Genomic DNA, 5,751 nt, shown 5'->3' with positions numbered 1-5,751 from the left:
GCGAAGGAGGAAGGCAGAGGCAGCCCCCACCCCGCCCCGCGGTCCGCCACCCTCCCGCTAGGCCCCGCCCCGCGCTCTGCTGCCCGCTCAGGGCGGGACCACGTGGAGCAGGCTGGAGCCGCCGCACCGACCGCAGGCAGCAAGGCTTCAACTGCCCCCACCACTGGGCCGAGGCCACACCCCCTATCCGGCCTGGCGCTGCTTCGGGGGGAACCACGCGAGAGCCGCGGCCAGGGGGCGGAGCTAACGGGGCGTTCTCCCCTCACGGCCCCGCCCATCAGCCTCAGGCCTTTCAAACTCCAGGCCGGGAAGGGCCTAAGGGCCCTGAAGGGTGTGGAACTCTAGTTCCCAGCATGCAATGCTCGGGATGCCGCCAAGGCGTGGCAACGCGGCGTCAGGGTTGGCTGGTTTCAGATTCTAAAAGCCAACTTTGTTTTGCTTTTAACCACTTGGTGTTCATAAGGAGTGAAATACCCTTACAAAACGTAAACTGGGATTTAAAAACACGGAGAAGCTGGAGTGGAGCCCAATATATTTAGAACTGAAAAGGGACTGAAAATAAGTGCAACCTCGAAAGCAGTAAAAATGATATCTTGAGATAAAGTCCTAATCCTCATTTTTACCGTATCTGAGACACAGAGATAAGTTATTTGCCTACGTCATATACGAATGCATTTGATTTCCACAATCTTAAATCTAACCATATTTTATATAATATGTTCTGTCCATAAAAGAATTTCTTTCGTGCTCCTCCCATGTTTTCTCTCTGGAAATGTTGGAGATCAAATTCAGAACCTTGTAATTTGAGGCCGATACTCTACCACTGAGTCATTCCCCCCAGACTTTAGAACTCTTAACGCTTACGTTGCTCTCAGGAGGGTTGAAATGCTACCTTGGGCAGTCTGCAGATGAGTAAGTCCATGAGCTTCCTTAAGTACGCTCTCAACTATGACTGATTTCGGGGTACGCCCATTGTCTATGTAATGTGAGTTTATCTATGTATTTCCTTATTTATATTGTGTGTGTGTGTTTCTGTCTGTTTGTCTGACGGCCAGCAGAGGGCATCAGATCCCTGGGAGCAAAAGGTGGTTGTGAGACATCTGAAAATACAGCTGTTCTCAAAGGATGGCCCCTTGAGAGTCAGTCAACCCTTTCAAAGAGTTGCTTTTCAAATCTCCTATCTGTTAGGTATTTACAGTATGATTCATAACGTTAGCAAAGTTACAGTTATGAAATAGCAACAAAGTAGTTGGGCTGAGGTCACTACAACACAAGGAACTGAATTAAAAGGTCACCGCATTAGGAAGGTTGAGAACCACTGAGATAATAGGTGCTCCAAAGGGAATCCAGATGCTCTAGAAGAGCACCAAGTGCTCCTAACTGCTGAGACGCTTCTCCAGCACTGATCTAGTCTTTTCACTGCAACCCAAATTAACAGTGACATTACATTTTGTTAAATAAAATAATTGCTCTGGAAAAAAACACTAATAATAAAGGATGTAGCTCACTGGTGCAGAGAGGTGATTGCTTACGAGCACATGTAGGACCTAGGATTTAACACTCACCATTACAGACAAATACATATGGCACAGAATCATTTTCTTGTCCTGTCTCCCAGTATGGGTATACTGTCCTGATCTCTGGGGGTCCATGAAGGCCAGTTTGACTCTGCATAGTTCTCACATCCTAACCAGACCAGTCTCTGCTTAGATTCTATGGTTGGCAGGATTTTAGGTGTGATCGTAATAAGCAGTATGTAATGTACCTGTCCAGATATTATCATTGGATAATGAGAACCTACTATATACTAAGGCTTCTGGGCATGGGTGAGGCAGTGAAACAATATCACCACTAGGAACATGAGAGGGATTTACCACGTCTCTTCTTCTGGTTCTGATTTCTGCCCCCTGATGGCTATTTTAGCCATGTGAAAAGTTTCTCCTCTTGGGTTAAACCATGTCATGTTAACCCAAGGGTTAGCAAGAGAGAACTAAGGTCTCTTGTTTTCCTAGATTCTTGCCACATGTCTCTAAAGCCTGGTGATGACTGGCCATCCAGGATACTTCTTAATCACCTTACATTCTTGACTACTCATTTGATAGTCCCGCAAAGGCCAATCTGAGGACCAAGAGAAAAAAACCTACCTACACTGCCCTGGCCACCCACTCTTTGTATATGCTCTGCTCAGTGGAGTGGTTTGTTGACAGCAGTAAAATCTGAACTAAGACAGAAGTTGCTACCAGGAGTCAGGTATTGCTTTCATAGGCCTGACCATGCTTTTGTTTGGAAGAATGTGGGTTTGGGGAGTTAGGATTTGGAAAGCAATGGAATGCTTTAAATGAGGTTTAATGGGATATCCTAGTAGGAATATAAGAGACTTTGTTACTGAGAACGATTTTGTTGTGTTCTGACCTGGCCCAAGAGGCTTCAGTTAAGAATTTCAGTATGTGGCTTAGATACTGTTTTTGTCCTATTTTGGTGAAGAATGTGGCTGCCCATGTGGAGAGTCTGCCTGGAGCTAAGGTGAAGAGACTCAGTTTAGTCGCACTGACAAAGGACGTCTCAGAAATACCCACCATACATAGGCTCCTTCTCTTGTTAATGAGAACATTTTAAACAACCATAGCAAGCTGAGAAAAGGAAAATCAAATATATACGATTTGAACTTTAAAGGGGCACCAGGAAGTGAAGTGGAGTTGAATCCTGTGTTCAAGAATATTAAACTGATTTAAGGAAGTACTAACGTTGGGGCAAGACCCCCGCCCAGATAGGTTTAGCGCCAGGCATGGTAAAGTAGTACAAGTCTTTAATTCCAGGAGGCAAAGACAAGCAGATCTCTGAGTTCAAGGCCTGCCTAGAGCAGCAAGTTCTAGGTAAAGAAAAATTTAAATCCAGGCTTGGATTTAAACTTTGATAAACAGTGCTTAGGAGATAGCCAGGCATATCTCTGAGTTCAAAGTCAGTCTATCGAGCAAGTTCCAGAATAGGCAAGCTTACGCAGTGAAGGAGTTGGAAAACAGAAAGCTGGTGATAATGTAATAGAACAAGAGAGCCATTTTCCAGCTCCTGCAAGGAGAGTACTTGACAGCTTCAGCCATGTGGCTCTGGCTTTAGAGTCCAGAATAAAAGGCACTACTGGGAAAATTGATGCTGGTTTACATGAGCTAATAAATTAGCAGTTATTTAGAAAAAAAAGAGTACGACTGAGGTGAAATATTCTGGGAAGTGTCTTCTGAAAGCACAAAGAAGCTGTGTTCCAGAGATAGCCAAGGTTGTACCTTGTGCTGCTGTTGGACTTGGTAATGTGTAAGACTCACCCAGGTGCATTGGTTTTGAAGGCATGAAGGGGTCATGAAGAGCAAGTGAGGCTCGGCACTGTGAGAGGCCTTGGAAGGCCACTGGTGTAGGTGCAGCTCAGTTGCAGTTGGTGGCCCATGACTGAAAGGGTCTTGCATAGTATTTGAGTCTTGGCACCATGAAAAGGGACTATGAGAGGCTATTTGTGATGCCTGGTTACAGCAGAAGACCCTGGCATATTGGAGATTCCAGTACCATGGCATAATCATCAAGAACAGTAGCAAGAGTGGACAGAATCAACCTGAGCTTAGAATGCTACAGAGGGCAGAGCTGGAGAAGTTACTTGGTGTTTTTGAGGAGCCCAGAAGATCATGTGTGTAGATCCCAGACATTGAAACAAGAAGCTGTAACACTGAAGTTACTTTGGAGACTCCAATATGTTTGACATGCCAGAGCCATGGGCTATCTGCTGAGGAAAGCTGCTAACAGGGAGTGGAACCAGCCTAGGAGAAAGAATTTTTTTGCAATCAACAAGGATGAAAAACGAGTTGGAGATCTCAAGATCTCGTTGATCTAAGACATGGAGATGCAGTTTGGACTTTGCCCAGCTGATTTCCTGCCTTGCTTTGGGATTACAGTTAAGTGATTGGAAGAATCTCAGAAGAGACTTTGAGCTTTGGACCTTTAACATTGTTGAGACTGCTAGGGACTATGGGGACTTTTGAAGTTGATCTAAATTTATTTTGCATTTTGTTATGCTTAGGTATGGTCTATAGATTTGTGTTAAGTCAGTACATGATTGGACAGGAAGAGGAGGTGGGAAAAAGGAGGGGAAATGGAAGAGGAGGAGTCAGGGAGTAAAAGGGAAGAGGAGGAGTCAGAGGAGGAGGAGAGGAGGAAAGGGAACAGGAGGACAGCTAACAGCAAGCAATAAGGGATCTCCTAGGAGGGGAATAGAGAGTGTAGTGGTAAATCTGCCCAAACTAGACCGCAGCTTGCTTTCCTAATTACTGAGTTGTGTTTTCATTGAATGGGCTTATTTGGGTTGAAGAGGAAAATGCAACAAATTGGTGATTTGGGTTGAAAAGGATATTGCAACAATTGGCACCCAACTTTTGGTTTAGAACCCAACCAACCTGAGTCTAAAGTTTACTGCCCACACCCCCACCCCTGCTGCCAGCCCCTGAAATAGCTATCTGGTGTAGTGTTGGATTGAAAGCTGACTGGGTCTGAGAGACTGACAGAGAACTGCAGAGAGGCTCCCTCCCCAAACCCTAGACAGAGAGCTACAGCCAGGGGCAGTATCAGGAATCCCAGGGAGGGACAAAATTCTCTGGGGCACAACTGCCTGTGAGGTAGTGTGAGACAGCATACATGCAAGCTCTGCCAGCTGGAACCCAAAGAGGCCACTCTCAGGGAATAAAGAATCAGAGAAGATCTCAGTGTTCTGAATTGAACAGCAGAAAAAGGGTACAAAGGGATCTGTATCAGGTATTTTGATACTTAAAGATAAGAAACACAGTAAATATATTTTGGGCTTTATAGTATGATATTTTGGATGGTCTGACATGGATGGATTTTAAGGAAACAGGCACCTTATCATTTATCATTATTGTGATATTTATTCTCTTGATTTACTATGTCCTCTCAAAAGACAGGGTCGTAGATAAAAAATTCTTTGCCTTAGAAAAGAAATTACAGGTAACACTAGAACTAAAGGTTCAAGATTTCATAGGTCAAAATAAGCAACAGAAAGAAGAGAATGAAGGCTGGAGACAAGCTAGAGGAGACCCTAGAAAAAAGAATTCAATAATTCACAGGTCAGACTGAATGGCAGGGAGATAGAGATAAAATTTGGAAGCAAAGTCTAGAGGATAATTTACTGAAGGTAGCAAATCAAAATAAGGTAGATGCTGCAATATCAGAATTGCAACATAAAGAGAAAGTAAGATTATGGAAGAAGGGCTTAGAACAGAAGATACAGGAGATTGTAGAGCAGCAGGAACTACAGAAAGAGAAACTTGAGACTTAGCAACACAACCTAGGAGGAGGATTAGAAATGAAGACACTAGAAGAAATAAAAAAAGGAATTAAGGATTTTCTAGAATTCAACAAAAACGAAAACACAACATACCCAAACCTATGGGATGCAATGAAAGCAGTACTGAGAGGAAAACTCATAACCCTAAGTGCTTCCAAAAAGAAACTGGAGAGAGCTTACATCAGCAACCTGACAGCACAGCTAAAAGCCCTAGAACAGAAGGAAGCAGATATACCCAAAAAGAGTAGACGGCAAGAAATAATCAAAATTAGGGCAGAAATAGACCAAATAGAATCAAAAAGAACCATTGAAAAAATCAACAAAACCAAGAGTTGGTTCTTTGAGAAAATCAACAAGATTGATAAACCCCTAGCAAGACTAACTAGAGGGCAAAGAAAGAGTATACAAATTAA

The sequence above is a fragment of the Micromys minutus genome (genome assembly GCF_963924665.1).
Source record: "Micromys minutus genome assembly, chromosome: 1".
Classification (NCBI taxonomy): Eukaryota; Metazoa; Chordata; class Mammalia; order Rodentia; family Muridae; genus Micromys; species Micromys minutus.
This window is presented reverse-complemented; position numbering follows the sequence as displayed.